This window comes from Danio rerio, chromosome 14 (assembly GCF_049306965.1).
Source record: "Danio rerio strain Tuebingen ecotype United States chromosome 14, GRCz12tu, whole genome shotgun sequence".
In the NCBI taxonomy this organism is placed as follows: domain Eukaryota; kingdom Metazoa; phylum Chordata; class Actinopteri; order Cypriniformes; family Danionidae; genus Danio; species Danio rerio.
The window spans coordinates 52,049,869-52,076,848 of record NC_133189.1 but is presented as its reverse complement, the minus strand read 5'-3'; the positions used below and the strand labels follow the sequence as shown (position 1 = coordinate 52,076,848).

Here is a 26,980-nt window from a genome sequence, read left to right as displayed (position 1 = left end):
CTGATAGAAAATCCTCATTTAGAAAACAGGTCTAATGGATTTAGAGGGTTTTGCATCTGAACTTTTCACATTGAGCCCATTGCAAGAAAACATCAGATTGGTTACTATTTTAATGTCTAGAAAAAGTACATTTGGCTTGCTCTTGAAAGCCTGCATCACATTCGAAGCATTTGAGCCCAAAAACAAAAACCAAAAAATGTGACACTTTCCTGAGCGCAGCATGTGAGCTGTACTGGTAATAAGAGTGGAAAAAATGTGCATCCCACAATTTGTATGACATTATACAAAAAGGCTATTTTCTCCACATGAGGTGTAATTTTAGCAGCACTAGTATAAGTTGCTCCATTCATCTGCCTAGCGGGAGGCATCAATGTGCCAATGATGTTGTTTAAGGGTCTACATACTGTACAGGGCTCTGATCCTGGACCTTTAATATTCGATTTCACATTGCCTCAGCTGACATCACCCAAAGCAGCATGATTTTTTAAAGAATTCCCAGGGTCTAAATAATGATACTTACAGTATATTTTTGACTAGTGCATACTTCAACCAGAAGAACTTTTATTTTTTACGGAACACTTTTTTGGAAAAGGCTAATGGGGTATATGCACACAGACTTTTAATTTCAGTCAGCCCCATTGATTCTGGTTATTGTCATCCCATACAAAATTTCAGCGTTTAAGATATGATTTATCAAATAAAAAGGCGATCACCACTGCGCAATAGATATATAATATTTAAGTGGGTATCAGATCCACCCAAAAGCACTGCATATTTTTCTATGCCATGTCTTTAAAATACGGAAATTAACTTTTAAACTTTTCAATTAGCGTTTAAACAGTCTTTCCTTTCTTTTTATACTATAACAACCAAATAGTTGCCTAAGTCTTTTTAGCTAATTATATTTAAATTACATTACAACATCAATGATGTAAAATGAACATTATGAAATTGAAAATAGTCACATAAAGCTCTCATTGGAAGTTCATCATTGGCTGAAAAACACTAGCTGTGCATATAACCTACTGTTCATGTCCCCTACAGATAAACAGTTGAGTTGTACTATTTTTTTAATCCATTTAGGGGAATAATGTTATTAGTCTAGCTGGAGCACTTTTAACTTAGCTTAGCATAGATTATTGAGGTTAGATCATCAGCATCTAGCTCAAAATGACCAAAGTGTTTCGATAAGTTTCCTATTTAAAGTTGGACTCTTCTGTAGTTAACATGACTGACAGAAAATGAAAAGTTGCTTTTTTCTAGGCTGATATGTGTTGGAACTATACTCTCTTTCTGACGTAACAATCAAAGCAAATTTACCAACCCAGGCTCATTCTGATTATGTACACCTATATACATTTCTGGAGAGCAACAAATACAATCGCAGGATCTACTTTTTTTGCTGTTTTTGTTTTTGCGAATCCAACAAAGGCTGCTGTGTATGCTTTTTGGGATCTCAAATTTCTCTCACGAATGCCATTCACACCTGCTGTTCTCACACAAATCCACAAGAGGCCACTGTCAACTGACTGACCGACTGATCGATCCCCCCACCCACCCCCTTCAATAAAAACTCAGTGGTGCCCAAACTCAGTCCTAGAGCCCAAACTCAAGCTGTTTCTATGAATACTAAAACTTCCAGGTATGTGTGTTAAAGGAAGTTGCAGCAAAACTATGCATGACACTGGCTCTCCATGACCGAGTTTGAGCACCCCTGACTTAACCCAACTAATAGTGTTTTCAAAAGCACCAATTACCCAGCGCCCACACACTTCCCTAAACCTAACCGACAGTGTTTTCAAAACCAATCCAGAAAAAAGAAAAGCCCTTGCGACAGCCTGATTTTTACCACGTTGTCAGATTTTACCACATTCCCACCCTGTTTTTTTATTTGCTTTTTGGTTTTGGTTTTTGTTTTATTTGCTTTCTGGAATCGTTCTTCCCCGGACTCGAACCCTGTCATCAAGGCTAACTCCTCTCTGCATCTCAAATCCTCCGACATGTGTGGCGAGCTACTGGGCAAACTGGTAACAGCAGCATATGGAGGTAAATGGTCAGCTGGTAAGCACATTAAGAAACGGCATCATACCGCCCCATAGCATTTGTTTTAAAGATGAAAGCCACACATTCTTCTGGCAATATAATTCGCAATCTCCGTAAATGCATATAGGGCTATATTTCCAGAATGAACTATGTTGAAATTTGCTGCTGTAACATGGCTGCAGCAGTCGCAATAATAATATGCAGGGCCTGACTATTGATTCTTAATTGTCTCTCACAAATGTCTCCAACATTGCAAAATTTAATTAACAGCAACTTTTAATTTTATGCTGGTCTTAGTACACAATGGAACTACAGAGCAGCTTTAAATATAAAGAAAATATTTACACTCTGGTCATTTTTGAGCAAGATGCTAATGTTTAATCCGATTCATTGATTTATGCTTAGCTAAACTAATCATACTCTCGTCAAATAAGAGCTTGACTTCAAAAATGGTAAAAGGTACAAAAAAGTGGAGTGTACCTTTAAGAGTGCAATAACATACTTGTACATGCACTATTAAACTCAAGAACAAGAATAAGCAAAAATCAAAAGCCAATATCTGTGCGTGCATCTACAAATCAAGTTTTGAGTACTGAATGGAGTATTTTTGTCTTCTCCTAGTTGAACAATTGCTTGAATATTCAGACTAGCAAATTTTGACTGGGCCAATGACAAATACTGAGTGTCAGAGTTATTACTGTATGTCACACAAAAACACATACCAAATTCATTTAATCATATTCCTTCAGTTTACTCTCTTATTTTTTAGGGGTCACCAACAACTATTCCAGCTTATGTTTTACACAGCGGATGCCCTTTCAGCTGCAACCCAGTACTAAAAAACACCCAGTAATTATTGCATTCACACAAGCACTCATACACTATGGACAATTTAATTTATTCACCTATAGCCCATGTGTTTGAACTGTGGAGAAAACCGGAGCACCCGGAGGAAACCCACGCCAACACAGGGAGAACATGCAAACTTCATACAGAAACGTCAAGTGACCCAGCCAGGACTCAAACCAGAGACCTTCTTGCTGTGAAGTGACAATGCTAACCACTAAGCCACCATGCCTCCCCATACAGTATTCAAAGATAAACAAAAAAAGCCAACAAAAAAATGTCCTGCAGTTGTGTCAATAAAACACTTGCACAAATATGTTTAAAGAGCCCATATTATGGGTTTTTGAAAATTCCCCTCCATGTAGTGTGTAACACAGCTCTAAGTGAAGTGAAGTATTCAGCTAAGGCTTAAATCTGTAAGAATACAGTGTTTAAAACGGTTGATTCATCTATAAAAGAGTCGACTCATAGTGCTTCAAACGAGTCGCCTTGATACCGATTCATTAGGTGTTTCGCCATGACGTACGAACGAAACCAAGTTTTTCACGTGCACGCGCAAACCCGGGAGATTTCAAACCTGAGGCCCCGCCCTCTGACGCAGAAACCCAGACACACACACAAACACACACAAACACACGCACACACCCACAAACACACGCACACAAACATGCCGGTCGATTGAAGTCACACTGCAGATGGATATTATATTGAGTCTCTACCCAAAGATGAAACATCAGCATTATAACCAAGCAGTTGGAAGCTACTGGAAACTTCTGGAAACTACATGCTACAAAGAATACTTCATCTGAGTTTGTTAAAGGAAGGATCAGTAAAGAGTAACTTACTGATTGACGTCTGGATGGGTTTCTTCCTACCTTTCTCAAGTGTAAGTACGTGCGGTTAAAGTTGTTGCCTCGTTGACTTTAGCTTGCAAATGTATTTAGTTGTGATTTGTTACTTGTAACCGAGTGTTCTGTATCGGGTTAACTGGCTATATTCTCTTATCGCGTGCAAAGTCACGTTAAAAACGCGGCGCGTGCTGCTTTGTTGACGGAGCTGTCATCGGTCCAATCAGCGCAGATTAGCTTCGCGCTAAGGAGGGGTTTGGGAACAAATGAATCACTGGACGATTCATACAGGAGTCGCTGGGATAATTAGGTAAAAATAAATGCAGATTATAAGACCATGAAAGTGTTTTTTGACCTTGCATGCATATGAGACTGTTGTTGGAGACCCTTACAACCAAGATATGACCCTATTTCATGTATAATATGGGCTCTTTAATGTTTCTATGAAATGCTCAATAATAGAGTCCTGCACAGTAGGATTCAACCCAAGCTCATTCTGGAAACGTAGCCCCGCGGACGTTTCTGGAGACTGCGATTTACGTGACCGGAGGTACGTAAGGCCGCGTTTAGTTTTTTTCGAGTGAATGCTGTGGGACGGTGTGGCGCCACTCCGCTCCTCCTCTTTGTGCTCGCCGACCGACGGCTCGCCTCCGAGTGGAGGGCTTTCCCGATGCAACCAGTTTGTCCGCTTAGCTCACAGCGTTGCGTCGACGGAGCGGAGGCCCCGGAGAAGGAGGAGAAGGAGTCGGCCGCGGGGACGACAATCGGAATCGAGTCTGGGGAACAGCGGTTCCGGAAATCAGTTAAGATGAAAAACAGAATCCGAAAAATAAGGGCGAGAACGCGGCGGGATCCGAAAACATGGTCGAAATCAAAGACGAGGGCTTTTGCTTTTTTTTTTTTTTTTCTGGACGGCTTTTGCAAACCGTCGCTTGGGTTTAGGGAAGGAGGAGGAAAGGAGGACAGCCGGGTCGGCCGATCCGGCGGCTTTTCGCGCGGGCGTGAACGGCACGCACTCCCGAGAGGCGCTCGAGACGCGCAAAAGCGCGCACAGCGCCCTCTCGCAAATCCGCGAAAACAAAAACCGCTCGAATACGTACCTCCCGGGACGTAAATCGCGGACCGCAGAAACGTCCGCGGGCTACGTTTCCACAATGAGCCCGGGTTGGTAGGATTCATTAAAAACAAAAATCTGACAAATCAATCACTCAAACTATGGATTTCCTTCAGATCTGATAGTTTTAGTGGATGTAAGTTTCACTTTAGGTGGTGATATTATTGTATAATAATTAAATTCATTTTTCCTCACATATCCCAGGTTCTTAAGCACTAAACGAACATAACCTAATCATTTGAAACCCCACTGGAGCAACAGAGCAAATTAAATCCAGGCAGCATGTTATATGTAGTTACAGGAATAGGGTCTATTATCCCATTCATTTCACTGGCAGTGACTGGACTTAAAGGAACAGAGTTTATACAATGCGCTAGCCATGAGCCTTTATTCCTTCCTCATTCTAAAGGATACTTTATTTCATTATTATTCCTTTGATAGTCCCTGTTTTCCGGTTATTGACTTCACACGCGCCGGTGGTCTCCTAAGGTGTAGATGGAGAGATATTATAACAAAGAGCGTATGAAAGCGACCCTGTGCTTATGATAATATCACCTGCTCAATTGCAGCCCTGACCTTCTGCTGTCCAGAGAAAACCAGAATAAAAAAGATAAAACAAAGCAAGGGGGGAAAAACAGCTCTCCATCAAAGTCTCATAACAGCACCCTTGGGCAGAGGTGCTGCTGGCACAAGCATCTTTGAGCTGACCGGAGATCATTTTTACAGCAGGGTTTCACCTCACACAGAGACTGAGGAGAAGGATGGATTTTTCATGTCTCAGCGCTCTCTCTATGTGCCTGGCGTCTTCCAGCAAACTCCTGTGCCATCTTAATTACGCTTGCTTGCTGGGAAACAGATAGCATGGTGTATGATTTATAGCTAAATGCGTTGCATGGCAGTTTGCTTGCATAAAAATTAATGCGGTTACAAGCAGTCGGCTTAAGTGGCAAGTGCTGTTCTGCACATGATGGAGGGATGATTTGCATTTAGCTCACATATAAATTAAAACCAAAAGAGCATAGAATCACCAAGAGGCGACACTCTAGTGCGAAACACTCTTGGGAAACAGCCACTAGATGGAGCGGCGGCCATTTTGGAATGAAAACTCCAATAGAACAACAGCATATTACAACAAGTCTGTGAAATAAACTATTAAAAGTGCTGATGATTGTGATGATAAGTGTTGTATTGTCGTCTTTCAGGTTGTATTTCGGCTTTTTAAAAAATAAATAAATAAAAAACAAAGCAGCTGCTTGCCACCCTGCTGAAAAATCAAGCTTAAACCAGCCTAGGCTGGTTGGCTGGTTTTAGCTGGTTGTAGAGGGGTTTTGGCCACTTCCAGGCTGTTTTTTTTTTTTTATTATTAAAAGCAGTATTTAAAACTTTTTATAACTATTTTAAAGGTCAATTATATTTTTTATTTTATTATAGAAATTAATTTAACAAATAATCTTTCATTAATGTTTCAAAAATTAAATTATTATTATTATTATTATTATTATTATTGGGTAACAGAACAAACCACTGTTGTCTAATAACTATTAAAAAAAATAAAATTATCAGATGGTAACTTCGGTCAATTTTCCCAACGAATAAACAGCTCTCGATAATATTCCAGCATGCTTTCACTTACGTATTAGACATGAAGCGCACATTCTGCACATAATGGAGGGATGATTTGCATTTAGCTCACATATAAATTAAAACCAAAGAGCATAGAATCACCAAGAGGCGACACTCTAGTGCAATTTGGAAAGCAGCCACTAGATGGCGGGGTAGCAATTTTGGAATGAAAATTCTAATAGAACAACAGCATATTACAAGTCTGTAAAATAAACTATTAAAAGTGCTGATGATTGTGATGGTAAGTGTTGTATTGTCGTCTTTCAGGTTGTATCTCAGCTTTTTTAAAATAAGTGTGGTTTATTCATAAACTAATTTCGAGAGGATCACGTGCTTATAATCAACACGGCTGGCTCCTTATTAGCTCCGTAATCAGCCCCATTAGATGATTACGGAAGCATTATAAATAACCTGAGTTTATCACTCCAGTTATCTTCGTCTTGAAGCTCCCCCCTTTCCACCCCTTCATCCTCCTCCTTTCCTGATGGGCGACACGGTGGCCCAGTGGCTAGCACTGTTGCCTCACAGCAAGAACACCGCCGGTTCAACTTTTCGGGCCGGTCGGTGTTTCTGTGCGGAGTTTGCATGATCTCCCCGTGTTCGCGTGGGTTTCCCCCGGGTTCCCCGGTTTCCTCCCACCGTCCAAAACATGAACCATAGCCAAATTGACTAAAACAAATTATCACCCAATACAACCTCGAACTCCCCTCTCGCCCTTCTAACGGGAGGGAGCCCCGGGCTCGAGGATATTACGAGCTCAGGGCTCTCTCCCGGGACAGCATGCCAAATACGCTTTATTGATTATCAGCTAAGTGTGAACTCTTGAAATAAATAAAAAACAAAGCAGCTGCTTGCCACCCAGCTGAAAAATCAAGCTAAAAAAAAAATAAAAAATCAAGCCTAGGCTGGTTGGCTGGTTTTAGCTGGTCGACCAGGCTGGTTTTAGAGGGGTTTTGGCCACTTCCAGGTTTCCAGCCATTTCCAGCCTGGTCTTAGCTGGTCAGGCTGGGAGATGACCAGCTAAAACCAGCTTGACCAGCCTAGCCAAGCTGGGAGTCTAGCCAAAACCAGCTATATCCAGCTTAAACCAGACTGGTCAAGCTGTTTTTAGCTGGATTTGGCTGGTCATTTTCCAGCCTGACCAGCTAAGACCAGGCTGAAAATGGCTGGAAACCAGCCTGGAAATGGCCAAAACCCCTCTAAAACCAGGCTAGTCGACCAGCTAAAACCAGTCAACCACTCTGTGAGTGGACAGTCGACCACTTTCACTCCAAAATGTTGGAATCTGGGGCCGTTGCTGGGTGTTGCTGTTGCAATGGAACGTTCTATTAAATGTCGCCTCTTGGTCATTCTAAACTCTTTGCTAAAACTATGAGTTAAAAAAAAAGCTTTAAAAAAAAAAACTTCTTAAACCATCTCTGCACATTAGATGTCATGTGAATATACAAGTATTTAAAGAAAACACACATTTGAAATATAATCCAAATTAAATGTGTTAATTATGAAAAGTATTCATTCATTAATTTTCCTTCGGCTTAGCCTCTGATTTATCAGAGGTTGCCACAGCAGAATGAACCGCCAACTATTCCAGCATATGTTTTACGCAGAGGATGCCCTTCCAGCGGCATCCCAGTACTGAGCAACACACTCTCACATTCACTCACAGACTTTTTTTTCTTATTTACATATTTCTCTAGTTATTTAGAGATCGGGGGAGGGATTAGCGGGTGTTTAATTTGTTATTTTCTTTGATTTGGAGTAACCCCGCCGGTTCTAAGCCACCCAACCCGCTCTGAGCTGGTATCGAACTGGCAACCTACCGCATGGGAGCCGGTTGCTCTAACAAGGAGGCTAAAGACCATGACCTCTAGCATCTGTCGCTAGAGCAGCTTTGGAGGTCAGAGGAGTGAGGTTTACCTGCACAGCACTTACTAGATGGCCACCGTTACATTGGCACCTCTTATTTTCCTTCCCTCTATTAGGTTTGTTTGTTTACTTCATGTTGCATTTATTGTACATATTTGTAAATATATTTTGGGTGATTTAAATATTCGTTTTCTTTATCTTTATTGTAATTAAGCGAACCACTTTTTTGCCACGTCATTGTCTGTGTTGTTTCATAGCAGCTAAAGCCTGGTTTATACTTCTGCGTCAAGTGACCGGCGCAACTCACGGCACAGGCAACGCGCGTGGCTGTGCATTTATACTTCTGCGCGCTGTCTCTGTTGGTCTGCATTAATACTTCCGAAACACTAGTGGGCAGTCAGGTGTAAATGTTCCTCTGTGTCGAGTTTCTTCGCTTCTGTTTTGCTATTCTGAACACTTCCTGGATGTACAAGTGACTCAAACTCGCTCATTTTGAGGCAGGAACCGGCGGACGTGCAACAACTTTAACTATGAGGTAAACACAGAACAAAACTTTCCATCCGGAGCTCCTTCACGGGACTCCACACTTGTAAACAATCGCTCGCGCCATTCGCGCAGCTCTCGGTCCCGCCCAGACTCGTCGGCACTAGCAAGCCGACCAATCACAGAGCTTACGCTACGCGTCGTTGCGACGTGTAGTTACATATTTTGAGAGGTGCACGTCAGTGACAGCGACGGCCACGGCGAAGGGCTATGCGTCAGCGCCGTAGCCTACGCCGGTGTTTGAAGTATAAATCAGCCTTAACGTCTCAAGGGAATTCTTCAAATATTGATTTGTCATAATTATTTTAAGCCCTTTTTCATCCTCCGAGCCACACGGGCCATAACAATACACTATGGCAAAGCTCTGTACTATATATATGTATTTTTCCAATCTTTCCTGCATGTGATGTTTAACAGAACAAGACATTTTTCACAATATTTCCTACTATTCATTCATTCATTCATTCATTTTCTTTTCGGCTTAGTCCCTTTATTAATCTATGGTTACCACAGTGGAATGAACCGCCAACTTATCCAGCATTTTGATTTACGAAGCGGATGCCCTTTCAGCCACAAACCATCTCCGGGAAACATCCACACACATCCACTCACACTCATACACTATGGACAATTTAACTTACCCAATTCACCTGTACCGCATGTCTTTGGACTGTGGGTGAAACCGGAACACCCGGGGGAAACCCACGCGAACGCAGGAAGAACATGCAAACTCCACACAAAAATGCCAACTAACCCAGCTGAGGCTCGAACCAGCGACCTTCTTGCTGTGAGGCATCAACACTACCTACTTCCAAAAGCAACCTGGTTTCCCATCCAGATAATGACCAGGCTCAGGCCTGCTTAGCTTCAGTGAGTAACCAGTCTTGGGCTGTAGGGTGATATGGCTGTGGCAAGTGAATATAGGCCGAAAGCCTCTATAAGAGATCAAACCCTAGCAGAAACGATTAAAAGACTTGAGGAGCATGCTGTGTGGACAGAGGTCCAAAGGGTCCAAAGTTCACTTCACTCATGAAAGCAAATTTTACTTAAGTTTAATTGTGAAAATTATTTCCAGCATCAAACTTGGGGAAGGAATGAACCCAAAGCAAAAGGCTGGATGTGAAGTGTCAGATTTGGCCATGTTTTCTGAGGCAGGAGCTGTTTAGATCATTAGGATAAGCAAACAATACAATATTTATGGGGGAACTAGATCTTCTTTGCTCCTAGTTTCACAATGTGACAAGGGATCACCATCATCAGCACTGTGAGCCCCAAAACACGGCAGGGTCACAGAAAGCACACAAGGTCTGTGAGCTTCTTTACAAAGCATAATTGTGTCCCACTTACTCTCAGCTTTCTCTGCCTTGCAGAAGCATATCCTTTCCTTTGGGAGAAGAGCGAGTCAGTTCGGCTCTGTCAGTTCAGCACCTCTCCAAACCGAAAGAAATCATCAACACATGCTCCTCTGCAGTGACCACTCGCTCTCATGCCATCCTGGGAACAGAGAGAGGACACCAAACAAAGACATCTGAAAATATGTTTTCATCTTAATTTATACTCCAGAGACATAGTGCATAAAAGAGATGCATGTGGTAAATTCCACAACACACACACACACACACACACACTATGCTAACCGTAATTGGTCAGTATGGATGCCTTTTTTCCCCTCCTGTATGGAGAATGGAATAAAACCACATTGTCATTGCCTGTGTTTTATTTATTTATATACACACACACACACAATGGAACACTTGAAGAGCTTCATTACACACACCGACAGAAAGAAGCCCACCAGCAATACCAAACAGGTAATAAGTACTGCAAAGTGTTTTCTGTAAATGGAAGACACTTCAAGATGTGTACGGTTGGATTCTCTTTGTTTTGCTGACAAAACAGACACAAAATCAATAGTCTACAAGCAGGACGAGGTTTCATGTCAGATTTGAGCCTACCCACCATAAGAAGACAATGTCTTGCTTGGATTCAGAGTGTCTACAGTTTAATGAGTTAAAATTAGGAAGTTTAAATATCTTTTTAATATGATACAATTTAACACCACCAAACCTGCCATGAAAATACATGTGCATATGTCAGAATACAGAAAATATTCACTGGTCCAACAATTTCTTAGCCACATATTTTAAATAATATGTCAAAACAAGCTAAATATAGTTGTTTACAAACTTAGTGGTATGCAATATGATGACATTTAATGATGAATTATTTAAATGTTTCCACTATCTCCCATTAAAGCATTATCGTAGTACCATTCTTATTGTATACATTGCAAAACTGGCACCTCTATCTCAATATAGCTGTTTTGCAACACACCGTGAGTTCACATCAAATATTAACTCCATCATACAGTCAATTCATATTGATAAAAGTATGTTAGTTGTCATTTACTTTAAAGCCTTGCTAGTTATGCATTAACAGCAAATTCAGCTTCGCATTTTTATACCAAATCCTATGAAACAGTGATAAATTTCAAGATTAGGCTATGCTTAAAGTCAGATTGTGCCAAAACTGTCAAACCATAAAAAAAAGAATTTAATAAAAAATATTATATATATATATATATATATATATATATATATATATATATATATATATATATATATATATATATATATATATATATATATAAATATATATAATATATATATAATTATATATATAATATACAAGAAGGTCGCTGGTTCAAGCCTTGGCAGGGTCAGTTGGCGTTTCTGTGTGGAGTTTGCATGTTCTCCCTGCGTTCGCATGGGTTTGCTCTGGGTGCTCCGGTTTCCCCCGCAGTCACAAAGACATGCGTCACAGGTAAATTGGGTAGGCTAAATTGTCTGTAGTTTATGAGTGTGAATGAGTGTGTATGGATGTTTCCCAGAGATGGGTTGCAGCTGGAAGGGCAATTGCTGCGTAAAAACATATTCTGGATAAGTTGGTGGTTCATTCCGCTGTGGCTACCCTAGATTAATAAAGGGACTAAGCTGAAAAGAGAATGAATTTTATTTATATATATATATATATATATATATATATATATATATATATATATATATATATATATATATATATATATATATACATATATACATACATACATAAATATACATTTATGTATACATTTATATATATATATATATATATATATATATATATATATATATATATATATATATATATATATATAATTTTTATTTTTTATTTTATTTATTTTTTTAATCAGTCAACATATGTCGTGCTTTGGTTGTGGACTCAGGTTGACTTGTTTCCATGTACATGCGTTTACATGTTTCTATATACTCTCACGCTGATATTTTCTCAGAATAGCTCTAAATGACAAAACAATGTTGGTCAAACCATGATTTTTATAGTTGTAGACTCATGTTAACCTGAGTCTACTGATGGCGAGTTCAGACTGCATGATTTTTTAAAGTAGGCATGTCACAGATGTTTTCACACTGCATGCCTATCTGGGCTAGCGTTTTGTCGCTGATTTGTTTACACTGCAAGATGGATTTGCGACAGGGGCTTTCACATTGCATGACTCCACAATAGGAACATTCGCCGACAACTACGTCCAAACTACGTCTCACAGCCAAAAACAGGTAGTATATCTTTTGTTATTAACTACATAACGAGAAAGACACCTTTAATGGGGTAGAAAATGTACATATTTGTTCACCCTGGTTTAAAGTAAGGTTTCTTAACCCTGTTGCTGGAGATCTACCTTCCTGTAGATTTCAGTTGCTACCCATTTCAAACACACCTGCCTGTAATTATCAAGTGCTGTTCAGGTCCTAATTAATTGGTTCAGGTGTGTTTGATCAGGGTGAGAGCTGTGTTTTGCAGGAAGGTAGATCTCCAGGAACAGGATTGAGCAGCCCTGGTTTAAAGGAATTAGCAATTTCTTCCTCAACTTTCTACTATAACTTTCTGTATGAAACGTCAAACAGACACGGTGCTTCTGTCGAACTAGTTTTTCCTCCATTTCTTGGGTCCGAATAAACCAGAAATGAGCGCTTTTACATCTCCCTCAACCTCCTGCTGGCCTGCAGGTACACACACGCAAGTGAATGCTGCTCTCTCATTGGCTGTAGGCGATCGCAGATGTTATTTTCAGTCAAAACTTATTTCACACGGCATGATTTGAATCGCGGACAGCTTCAGATATTTAGAACGCCAAATATCTCACAGGCATTGGTGACTCATCTGTGATTCTCTCAGATCGCGTCTTTGATAGTTCATACTGTGTGATTGTCACTCATGTGCATGAGCACCGACTAACCTGTGATTTCAGGCACTTGTCTGCGATTTTTCAAAACCTGTCGGTGAGTCAAAATTGGGGCTAAAATCATGCAGTCTGAACTCGGCATAAGTCACACACAAGCTGATATTTGCCGGTGTGTGGGACATTCCCTTTTCATAAAGATTCTGTCATTGTAATTTTGTTTCAGGACTGGTAAAAGTGTTTTGCGTAATTTATTTTTTTCTAAAATGTAAATTTGTTTCGTCCTTGGTTAAATCGTTTTTTCCTATGTAATTGTGTCTTATGATAGGTAAAAATGTTTTACAAAATGTATATTTGTCTTGAGCATTGTTCCATATTGACTAACATTACTTTGACAATGCTAGCGTGTATTGTTCCTGTGTGTTGTATCCTTTATTATCTGTCTCTTTCTCTCTCTCCACATGAGCTGAGATCAGGTGCAGGGGCGGCAGCAGTTATAAAAGCACGCTTTTGGTACTGTTCATCGAGTTCTCTTCATGTTTCCCTTCGATGTTGTGTGTGTGAGCAGATCCCTCTATGTTCTCTGTCCGGCAGTGATATCTTTCTGTCTGAAACCTTTTTCCAAAGTCATCTGGTGAGATACTTTGTTAAATACGGTAATAGGACAGTAACTTGCATTAGCGGTGACTAATCGTTTATTTCCTGTCTACAACCCTATTTCAAAGTCATCTGGTGAGATATTCTGTTAAATACGGTACTAGGATGGTATTCTGTGCTAGCTGTAGCATAATGTTTAGTTACTGCTAAATGATCTAAGGGAAGGCCCTTTTCCTTTTGTCCTGTTTTCTCCAGTTTAATGGATAGTTATGAGGGTAGAATTGTTTGTTTCATTTACGGAACTTTATTTTCTGTTTAGGTAAGAAATTTAATATTAGGTAGTGTTGTCACGATCGGTCCTTGAACCTGGCTCTCTGGTGTGGAAACTGGTGTGTATACCACTAAGCCACAGAGGAAGTTGTGTTGGACACAAACGAAAACACTCCAAGAGGGAATCCAGAAAACAAGGATTTATTAAAAAAAAAATTATAATAAAAAAAAGTAAACTTAGATTCTTCTTAGAATGAGGTATATAAAATATTCTAACAGTATAATAAACATGTATGGAAACTCCACGAGGGGAGAAAACAAACAAACAATAAGGCAGTCAGCAACAAGGAAAATAAAACACTCTTACTAGATGAAGCTCAGGAGATCAAGGGAAACACAAGGCAAGTTCACCAGAGATGACTCAAAAACCGAGTGAAGAACACAGACAAAGTGACAACTTAAATACACTGGCTGGAACAAGTCACAGGTGATCAAAATTAATTAAACAAGACCACACGAGGAAGAACAAAGACAGAGGGGAAACACAGGGACCTCTAGGGGAAAGGAGACAAAGTGCAGGATGGTGACAAGCGTACTTTGTTTTGTTTGTTGTTTTGGCGTTTTTGTTCACTGGTTCTGATACTGGAATATTTTTGTTTGATAAATCTGTTACCCCTTTTGACAACTTGGCCTGTGTGTGTGTGCTTGGGGAACAGGAATGGGGACTCCGGGTGGCCTCTTTTAATACCGGTCACCCTTAACCTTATGTGTGTAGCGAGGTGCATCCGCTACGTAACAGTGTAGTAATGTTGTTTTCCACTTCCCGGCCACCGTAGGATGAGAAGAGAAGGCGAACTTCTTTAACAAAGCAGACTATAGCTGTGTCCCAAATGGCACACTATACACTGCACTCATGCACTATGTACTTATGCACTTACACACTCAACAGGATAGTACATGTATGTAGTGTCGTCCCAATTGGCACACTAATGTTTTTTTTACTAAGCGGAAATTCAAACCGTTTCCCTGATGACGTTTGACGGTTGCCAAATAAGTGAAATAAACGACCGAATTATCAAATATTACCTGCCGTGAGTTTAACCGCATTCACCATCGGGAGGCGCTATAATAACTCTCGTAGGAGAATTTTGCTTTCACCATCCAAAATAAATAAAGTTATTCAACATGTGCGTCTGATAGCTCCGCCCCTTCCGCTACGTAAGCAAACCTGCGGTCGTTGAGTGCGTGAAGTGTCCATCATTACACACTTCATTTTAGTGGCTGAATGAGTGCATCATCCGGGTAATTAAAGTGCACTTATTATTTTAAGAGTTTTCAGTGTGAACACACTACTTACACTATTTATACTTCAAAATGGCGTAGAATAGTGCATAAGTATGCGATTTGGGATGCAGCTTATGTAGCATCCCTGTTGATATTTCGGTAGTTTAAATGAATTGCATAACTTCCACAAAATATATTTAAAAAAATGTATCTAGCCTGCACAAAAGACTAAGCCCGATTCGCCTCAAGTTTGAACAAAATGCTCAACACATGTCATTATGACTCTCATTTATGCTTGAACAGATCAAAAGAAGTTCACCTCTCTCATCCCTGTTAAGGATTCACTTCCTTCAGTAATTACAGGATAACCCAGTAATTAGCTTGCCTTTGATGAATCAGCATCAAAAACAATGAGAAAATTAGAAAAGATGATGGAGAGAGAGAGAAAAAGGATATTGCATTCTTTATACTGAAGGTGTTATGCCTTATTTGCACTATGATTTAAATCATAAAGCATCTAATTTGTATTTAATTACAGGCAACGTTCACGCATACCAATGCTGCCTGCTTGCTAGAGTCATTTGCAGTCATTGAGTGGATTACCGCTCTCTCCAAGTGAGTCCAGAGCAAAGCAATATCTCCCAGAAAGTCTTTAAAGGTTAGACAAGGTTGAAATGACTCAATCTTTCACCTCATGCGAACCGCTAATGCGTTCTGCATCTGCGGAGGGAATATCAGAGGGGAACTGGCCAATCATTTAACTCTTAAGTGATCAGTATTTCATGTCTATTGACAATCGGTGGTCATTATGAAAGCATAAAGTGCGAAGATATTACACGGGAAGGAGTGTTCTCGATTAAACCCGGCTCTCTTTGCCAAGCATGAATAGGAATGACACCGATATGAATATTTCATAGTCTTCGGGGATTCTTGTCCATGTTTCTGCCGGGCTTTTGGGCTGAGGAGGACTCTTGCATAATGGGGGTGATGCATGATGCATGAAGTCCAGACACCACATGGCTTTATGAGGGAGAAGTGGGTACACTAAAATAAAATTTAAAAGGCCATATGATGGTTGTAAAGGGTCTTTCTGTTGTTTATTGGGTGTTTATTGGGTCATGATGATTTTTATGCTGTATAGACTGAGCTCAAAAAAAAATGGTTCATTAGATTTACAGTTTTTTTTAAGGTAAGTGGTTGCAAACAGTTTATTTGGGCTAAATTTAAACAAACACATTAGGTTGAACATAATTAAATATATATATTTTTTTAATTCAGCCCATATAAATTGTTTGCAACCACTTACCTTAAAAAAATGAGTAAATCCAAAGAATTTTTTTTTTCATTGTGCATTTTTACATTTTCAAAATACAGTGGTTCCTCGTTATTCTTGGGAGTTACTTAAAAAATAAAAATAAAAAGTATTTTTTACAATTATTATACACACTTTAAGGCTGTAAAACCCCTCATGACATACATTATACACTTTTCTCTAACAGGCATTAACATTTTTACTAGATATAAAAGGGCCATAAAAGTTAGGCCCAATAGGGCCCGAGTCCAACAGAATTAGGCTCGAGTTGACAAGTACATTTTGATTGACAGCTTTTTAAAGGCCCAAACCCGCTTATAGCTTGACATTATTCAGCTCTTTTGCCTTTTTTCATGAATGAGTCGTTTAAATGTGTTTTAACACTATTTATTCATAACAAACGTAGGCTTTTGGCCACTTAGAAGTTGGAACAAAGAAATAAAACAAGTCCTCTCTAACATCATAACATCTCAGCACTCTAAATAAGCCTAGGCACATACACTTAGCCTTTAAATTGGCCAACAAATCAATAAAAATAAATCTTTCCTAAACAATTGAATTAAAATTAATTATAAATTATGGCCGGTATTTGGCAATAACGAAGTTAAGATAAAGGCTTTGTGGGATTTGTTTTGCCACTTCGCTTCACAATCTATCATTAAGGTGACGGTGAAGCTGAATGATAAATATTTATGCCAACGTTAGCCTATATACCCTGTCTACATTATGATTTTATGGTTTAATTAATATTTAGGTTTAATTTAAAAAACCCTTTACTCATCCAAAAATTAGGCTATATGTTCTTGTGGAGGAACATCATTGAATCCACTGTACATGGCTTTAGCGCAGTTCTGCACTCGCCAAACAGCACTGAACACCCGTTCACTGCTTCTGCAACAGGTCGAGATGTATACTGTTTAGGGTAATTTAGCATGCTTTGGGTAGGATTGTTTTTTCATCTTCTACCAGCCAAGAACATCCATTTCATTTTTCATGACAGCGGTTTCAATGTAGCGAGTGACCTCGTCATCTTCCTTAGCCCCTTTCACACAGTGATACCGGTAAATATATGGAAAATTTCCGGAACGACTTTACCGGTAAATTCAAAAAAGCGCTGTTCACAAAGGCAAGGACGTTACAGAATTTTTCCGGAAAAGAGCATTCATACATCCATTCCAAAATACCAAATTCTGACATCATTAACCAGAAATAAGCTCTAAGAGGCTGCGCTTGTATTTGTAAACATTTGACTACATTACAAACTCTGTGGATGGATCAATATTGTGAACAACTTCGATGAAAACATATAGCGAAACACTTTTGCATGTCGAGATGTTCATAATATGTGTGTGCTGGCGCTCATGGGCTGTTTCATGGGAACACGCAAAGCTTGAAGGTAAACAAACAGCGGCTTATCATAAGCATCTTATTGATAATTATTTACACAGTTGGCATTAAGATGAACATATAAACGTTATCTGACTAACATCTAGCAGCTAAATATGTCTCACGTCAGCACGTTCTAGACGTGCACGCGCTCTTTCCAGCAATCTTCCTTCATCAGCATTCCGGCAAATTACCGGTAATGTTACGACTTCTCTTTTAAAAAAATAGCCAGAACGAATTTACCGGTATTTTCAAAAAGGGCCTGTTCACACATATACACCTTTCCGAAAAATTGCCGGTAATATTCCAGAAAGGTCTGTATGTGTGAAAGGGGCTCTTGTCAGCTTGCTGTACATTGCTGTTTAGTGCTCTACCGTAATACGCAGTGTATAAGCGACCACCAAAATACCTTGGAGGCTAGAATGACCGCACTTATTGAACTGGTGGCTGGCCTCACCAAAGTCAAAATTCGCTCTTTTTAATTTCTCCCTCATCATTTGTTTTACCTTTGCAGGGATACATTTTTATGTGGTAACAAACAATTCGATTACTTTCTCGCGCTAATCCAAATGTATCACATGATTTATTTACTATTTATTTATTTACATGGTTTATTTACTACGCAAGCCCAAGCCCGGCCCGACCCCATCTAAAATGACAGAAATTAAACCTGAACCCGTTGGGTCCCAATGGGTCCCGTCGGGTTTGGGCAAAGATCTTCAACTCTAATTTTCACACTTTTCTCTCTTGTTCAAACACTCTCAAAGCTCATACTTTCGTAAAAAAAACAAGTCCAGTATTACAGAATGAAATCAAAGATCAAAACCTGTTGTCTGGCGCAAAAATTCATTGCTGTCAACAAAAGTTTCATAAAGCTTTTTAGCTTTTGTGTGGCATCCAGCATAATGTTTTTTATCCTGCAGTCCCTGATCCACAAAACTAAAGCTGACTCCATCCTTAAGGGGGTCGCACAGCGAATGTGCTGCACAGACTACAATTGGAAGTAACACACACCGGATGCGCACCTTCGCATGTTATTTAAAATGAAACTACTCAAATGGCGCTTTGTAGTGCGGCAGAAATATGAACAGTGTCCTGAGGCTATCTGGTGTGCACCTGGTGTGCGACAGCCTTTATGCTGGTCTTGCTGCAGACAGCTACAACCCTTTTTGCATTCTTTTTAAAACTGCTAGCGATTGAAGATTTATGTTAATTTGGCAAGCTGAACGCATTCTGGGGCGAAGCAGTGGCGCAGTAGGTAGTGCTGTCGCCTCACAGCAAGAAGGTTGCTGGGTCGCCTCGGCTCAGTTGGCGTTTCTGTGTAGAGTTTGCATGTTCTCCTTGCGTTCGCGTGGGTTTCCTCCGTGTGCTCCTGTTTCCCCCAAAGACATGCAGTACAGGTGAATTGGGTTGCACTCACAATATCTTTACTGCTCAATTCATTTAACCTATCAAATATAATGTTTAGACCATCACTGTGCCTTCCACTATCTGTTCACTTGCTCATTCACTCTTGTCGCTATGATTTTCAGGTATTTTAATTCATTTTGGGGGATCACAGAGCCGGTATGAAAATGCAGAAAACATGCAGAGCTTCCAGGAGAGGTCAAATACTAGACACTAAATAGAGGAGATTGTTCCGCTTGCTTCCAGCATGGGATGTGCGCGACATATCTAAAAAGTGGGGAGGAATGCGGGAAGTATTGGAGGACCAGGCGGGACATGCACGATTTCCGGCAAAATATCATTCGTTTGGGGGCATCTGGGAGTCTCTATGCATTTGCAGCCGTTGGGAGGGCAGGGCACCACCCTTATATAATGGTAGGGGAAACAATGCAATGTATGAAATACATACATATTATATGTATTTCATACATACGTATATGTATTATACATACATAGAACATACAAATATAACAAATTATATAAGTATGAAACATAATTTAAAAGTATAAGCCGATTGATGGCAGTCAATAAAATACCAACATGAACAGTTTTTCATTAGAGACAGAAAGAGAGAAACAATTCTGCACAATTACACACACACACACACACACACACACACACACACACACACACACACACACACACACACACACACACACACACACACACACACACACATTCACCAGATCTTTTCAAGCAAACCTTTCAATATTGTGAGTGGGACGTAAGAAATTATTTTCTTTATGTATTTCTCAATGTTTAATTAATTGAACAAAAGTCTTTCTCTTTGTCAGGAGGATGTAACCTTCACGTTAAAAGAAAGCACAAACAATTATGAAGTACTTCAGTTGAGTTAAACTGAATGCTAAGAAAATCTCCAACGTGTGGGTGCACTGTTCTCAATCACTCTGGTAATCGCCACACATATCAGATGACATTTCCGAGAGACGTGTGTTTACTAATGTCATAGAGATGTTTTAAAATTTGGCTCAATGTTTTCATTTTAGCATTTGGCAGGGTTTTGTCTGTTGTCAAGGGCACTCAGAGTGCAACACAACATCATGTGCCAAGCTAAAACCAAACTGGCCGGTGTCCATTCACTCACACACTATCATATTTATCTCTTTGACAAATCCCAAAGAGCCTTTACAGCAGAGCGGTCTCTCAGTCGAGGTATCAGTGCTTGCTATGAGCTTATCTGACTATAATCTGTCTTGGCAATGTAAATGTGGCTGAGTACTGACAGTACCCTAATGTGACCTTCAATGCTCTTTTCTCATATCCCCTCACACTTCGACAAGCTTGCTGTTAAAATTAAAAACACATTCCTAAAAAATGTATTCATACACCCCACTGAATTGCTACAATGTTTTCAGAAATGCAATACACTTTTTCCAGGTCATTTGATGTGCTTTGAGAAACCCATCAGCCGTAATAAACACCTTATTATGTTCTAAGAATAGTATTCATCTGTTGATATAAAGTCAAGAAAACATTCACATATGATATTGATTAACAGGTAAAATGTGCAATATATGCAGTGCATCCGGAAAGTATTCATAGCACTTCAATTTTTCCACATTTTTTTTATGTTAGAGCCTTTTTCCAAAATGGATTAAATAATTTTTTTCTCAAAATTCTACACACAATACCCCATATTGACAATTGAAAAAAAAAAAAAAGGTTTGTTGATGCACCTTTGGCAGCAAATACAGGCTTTTCGAATATGATGCCACATGCTTGCACACCTGTTTTGGGGAATTTTTGGCTATTTCTCTTTGCAGTACCTCTCAAGATTTGTCACGTTTGATGGGAAGCTACAGTGTACAGTCATTTTCAGATCTCTCCAAAGATAGGATTTAGGTCTGGGCTCTGGCTGGGCCACTCAAGGACATTCATTGGGTTGTTGTGAAGCCACTCCATTGATGTTTTGGTGGTGTGCTTTGGGTCATTGTCCTGCTGGAAGATGAACCGTCGCCGCAGTCTGAGGTCAAGAGCACTCTGAAGCAGGTTTTCATTCAGGATGTCTCTGTACATTGCTGCATTCATCTTTCCCTCTATCCTGTAGTCTTCCAGTTCCATCTGCTGTAGAACATCTCCACAGCATGAACATCTCTTTTTTTTCTTTTTTCTATTAGTCCATGCTCACAATGTGTTTATTATATGTCATGCGGATGCACTTCCCTAAGAAATCATGGCAATCAGTCTAAAATTAAATTAAAATTATTTCCAAATAGAGCTATACAAGTCACCTGGGTAACTTATATCCATATCGCAAAATATTTTTTTAGAAAAATTATACATCACAATGTCAGTTTTTTCCAATGTCGTGCAGGCCTGCTAGGCAGCTATTAACCATTCTCTCAGAGGATGACAAACCATTGATGCAGCTCTGATCCAAGTTTTCTTTATGGAGAAAATTAAAAAGCACTGCAGTGTTTGGGTGTGCTGTGTTTGTCTGAGGTAATAAGTCCATTATTACTGAAATGTGTATTTTCCATACAAAATATGAAGCTGATTGGTTAGTTGTAATCACATGACTCATGGTGTGCTTGCGACATTCTTAAAAGTTGAAAAGTTTTTACTGCATATGTGTCACTCTCTATTTGTGTGCGTACCTCCATTGAAAATATTGGTATTTCAGTAATTCCAGATTTATTTTACTTTGCAAACTACTGAATGTTTGCAGCAAATTTGCATAATCTGACCAATCAGAGTAGAGCAGACTCATCAGAAGGCTGGTTTATAGAGATTACTGAAACCAAAAGTCTCAGAGTAGATGCTTAAATGGATATAATCAAATTGAAATATATGGATGTAAACCCAATGAGAACCTTTAAAATAAGCATAATGGGACACTTCTAAAAGAATATGGAAGTTAAAGTTGCTTGCAGCACCTTTATTTATTTGCTTTAAATCTCTTCTGTCCCCTTTTTTATTTGTATTCCTTGTGTATTGTTCTTTTATTCTCATGGTGCCGCAGTAAATAAAGAGTGGTTCTGTTTTCTCATTTTTAATGCCTTTTCTATCACAACAGCGCTGGATGTGCTTTAAATTGAGCTGACGAGAAGGAGAGTGTGTGCTTATGGTTTGTCACCCAGCAGTTGTTCAGAAAGCAAATGAAAGACCATTTCAATTTATTATGGTCTAAAAGTGAATCATTTTGACCCTCCGGGAAAATGGCTTGTTTATCCAAACACAACACAAAAAAAAAAAAAAAAAATAGCTAGTCATGTTGTCTGCTCTCATACAAAGACAATTTCATACACTGAAATGTAAAGCAGCTCTTAAGTCATTTAGTCTGGAGATTATTCAAGCGTTATTGCTATCCCTTCTTTAAAAACACTGTGAGAAGACCAGGTGCTGCTCTGAACAACAAATCTTACACGTTGTCTTGACAGCTGGGCCAAGGGTCAGCAGGAGACTAATGAGAGGACATGGCAATGGATTCATAGCACTAATGTATATATATATATATATATATACAGCTGAGAGTTTGAGATGGATTTATTCATGTGAATGGAAGAAAGGGGAGATCTCTGAGGGCATCAGGTGCTTGACACAGCAGACTGCTTCGGGCAAATGACCGGATCAATAATTGATGAGCTCTTGATCTGTCAATCATAACAGGAACCTGTTGTTGATGTCACGGTAAAAGGTAGACGGCTGGATTACACGGTTCAAGAACAAATCCAGCTCATCAATGATTTGATGCAGATCAATCTATATGAGCTCAGTGATGTCTGATACATCAGAGCACTGGTCTGATTACAAGCATAATTCAACTTTAGAATTATGAATTAGTTTCACTTTACTGTGAATTAACAAACAAGACATATTTAAGGTCTATTCAAGTCCACCATTCCAAGTCTATGCAAAATTTAGCATTTTAACCAACAGTAGACCAACATATAGGCCTAAAATTATTTTTGTTGATTTACCATATGTTTTAGAAATAACAATAATAATTGCCTACTCATTAACCTTTATTTTACGTCTAAACAATCGTGAGAAAATTGTGATCTTAAGCAAAAAAAAGAAAAAAAAAAGGCGAGTGCAGGGCGAGTGGAGATTGAGCTCAGGTCTATCTCAAACTCCCCTGCTGTTGAGGCCAAGGCAAACTTCATGAGAGTAAGACATTATAAAAAAGTTTTAGGCTTATTTTATCTATAATATATCTATAATATATTTGGATTGTGGGAGGAAACCAGGGAACCCGGGAGAAACCCACGCGGACACGTGGAGAACATGCAAACTCCACACAGAAATACCAGATGGCTCAGCGAGGACTCAACACCATTGGTATTCTTGCTGTGAGGCAACAGTGCTAGTCACTGGGGCACCATGTCGCCCATTCTGGATAAAGGGGGAAGAAGGGGAGGAGGGGGGTTTCTTCCAAACGAAGATAGTTGAAGAAAGGAAATGAGGATATATATAGTGATTTGGGATCCTTTGATTGGAGGATCATAATCAGCTAATGTAATAATGCTCCTCTCGAAATTAGTTTAAAATTAAACTTCACTTATTTAGATCACAAAAGAAGATATTATTTTGAAGACAGCTGAAAACCTGTTACCATTGACTTAATTTATCCATTCATTTTACTCCGCTTATTCAGTCCACATTTATGATAAATTTAATCTGACATGCGCAAGCCATTGACTTCCATCTGTAACTATTGATTTCTTATAGGAAAAAATTATTCTATGGAAGTCAATGGTTTCATTTTTCCAGCTTTCTTCAAAATATAATGATTTGTGTTCAACAAAAGGAAGAAAGTTAAATAGGTTTAGAACAAGTGAAGGGTGAGTAAATTATTACAGCGTTTTCAGCTTTGGGTGAACTATCTCTTTAAGATAAGAAATTGGCTTAATATAAAAAAGTATGTGCTGACAAAAACAATAACTTTAGTCATCGGATCTCTCTCTTGACTTCAGTCAACCAATTACAAGGCCACTTAAGAAATGTGCATAATAAAGGCAACCCATGAGATTCACAGTGACTCATTTCAGTATCATTTTCTATTTTTGCTCCATTTCCCACAGAACAGGCATCTACTGTAAACACCCTTACAAAATGTTCAATATTCTTACATGAAAGGAGTTATTGTCTTCAGAATAAACAGCAGGTTCTCAAATGCCTGAAATGAGCTGTTTATATTTTTGATCAAATATAAAGTGTCTTTGATTCAGCATTCTTATTCTATGGGACCATAAAAGTGTGTATATTCAGTGGGTGTTATATGATTTGGAGTGTTTAAATGGACTGAATCATTTCCAGCTGTTTTTGGGCATGCATGAGCCACTGCAACAATCAGATCGATGCTGTAATTATTGCGAGTGTCTGCTGGTGCAAATGCAGAAAAAGTCCAGTGTTTCAGGGTGCAGAGCACAATGACATTCAAATGGCTGGTGACAAGCTGTTCACACAGCTTCCCTCATCTCCTTCATTTGCGAGTTTGTCTTTCCTGTGGTAAATCCACTAATATGATTTCCTCCATTTTGTCTTGCCTGTTGATTTCCTCTTTTAGTCTAAATCGACTCATGACTGTGCCACCTTTCAGAACCAACCTTTATTTGTAAACAATTTATATTTAAATAATAAAAAAAAATGGTAATATAGGAAACACGCCACATCTGTAATAAGTCTTAGACAAATTAGCTTCTAACATTTTTAACAGGCCTACATTTTTGTTCTTTATAGACATTGAGGGTGTTTTTTTTTTGTCCAGTTGGTAACTAAAAAGTTATTTCTCTCTTTTACATATTACAAAGCATGCACTTACTATGAAAGAAGTAATAATAAAAGTAAATCGGCAGCTTTGTACTCTTGTAGTCTGCAGATACAAGACATATGCTGACAAAAATCACACAGGGAAAAAATATTAATAATAATGATAATGGGCGAAGCAGTGGCGCAGTAGGTGCAGTCGCCTCACAGCAAGAAGGTCGCTGGGTCACTGGTTCAAAACTCGGCTCAGTTGGCGTTTCTGTGTGGAGTTTGCATGTTCTCCCTGCGTTCGCATGGGTTTCCTCCGGGTGCTCCGGTTTCCCCCACAGTTCAAAGACATGCGGTACAGGTGAACTGGGTAGGCTAAATTGTCCGTAGTGTATGAGTGTGTGTGTAAATGTGTGTGTGGATGTTTCCCAGAGATGGGTTGCGGCTGCGTAAAAAACTAGCTGGATAAGTTGTCGGTTCATTCCGCTGTAACGACTCTGAGGTAATAAATGGACTAAGCCGACAAGAAAATGAATGAATGATGATAATGATGATAATGATGATGTGATTAAACCCAGCAGTCACAGGACGTCAATGAAAACGTCAAATTGATGTTGTACCCCAACATCGTAAAGACGTTACATTTTGTTTGGTAAAGAAAATCGGGTTGACGTCAGAACCCAACATCAGGCAAATGTCAATGTCCAACCTAAAATCAACCAAATATCCATACGTTACAACTTGACGTTGTGTTAGCGTTACCACTATGATGTCTATCAGACATTGTATGTTGGTCGTTGGTTTAAGAAGTTGGCTCGCTGTTGGATTTTGGTCACTTTCCAACACATCCTAACATCAACCAAAAATCGGCATCATTTGAAGGCGTTATTAAATGTCAAAATATCGTTGTACTTAGACACAGGCTTGATAATGAGTTTGTTTCACCTGACGTCACAACCTAAATCTAACCTAATATTAACGTCTTATGTTGATGTGTGCCTGTTGGAAAGGTTCTTGGTACAACTGGAGAATACATTCAGTGGGGACTCAAACCAGTGACCTTCTTGCTGTGAGGTGACAGTGCTAACCACTGAGACACTGTGTCGCCCCAACAGGGGAATAATAAAACAGATTTTACTTTGCTTTTAAGTAGATTCTTATTGTTCTGGTTACTGTTTGCCCTTTAAAAAGTCAACTTCCCAAAGTTCACCTCTAAAATATTTTAAGTACAAAAAAGCAGCAAAGGTGCATTTCAATTGATGTTATTAATAATCATATAATATCATTCATTCATTTTCTTTTCAGCTAGTCTCTTTATCAATCAGGGGTCTTCACGGCAGAATGAACCGCCAACTTATCCAGCATAAGTTTTACTCAGCGAATGCCCTACCAGCCACAATCCATCACTAAGAAACACCCATACACTCTCATTTACACACATACATTTCAGACAATTTAGCTTACCCAATTCACCTACAGCACGTGTTTGAACCGGAGCACAAGGAGGAAACCCACACCCTCACTGGGAACATGCAAACTCCATGCAGACACCATATTATATAATACTTACAAAAAATATTTCTAATAGCTCTCACAATGTGGTGCATGATTCAAATCTGGGTTCAATAATAAAAAAAAACAATGTGTGTCTTGAGAAAGAGCAGAGAAGGATAAATAGTCAATAAGTGAAAACAATGAACAGTGCATTCCTTTATAGATGGATTACAAGTAAATTGGTAGTAATACAGAAATAAGAAAGCAAAGCCACAACCTTATTTCACTCAGAATGAAGAATATAAAATTGCTCTAATAATAACAAGCACAACAAATGTGTCATGATTGAGAGC

The 26,980-nt window shown here is 39.2% G+C and overlaps 1 long non-coding RNA gene across 1 annotated transcript in view; it reads right to left on the bottom strand.

Moving 5' to 3' along the window:
- LOC141377601 (uncharacterized) overlaps positions 1–26,980 on the bottom strand; it is a 180,880-nt gene that overhangs the window by 135,374 nt on the left and 18,526 nt on the right. The window contains exon 2 of the long non-coding RNA XR_012389991.1: positions 10,231–10,377. This is a non-coding gene — a long non-coding RNA (uncharacterized lncRNA). The remainder of the gene's footprint in view (positions 1–10,230; positions 10,378–26,980) is intronic.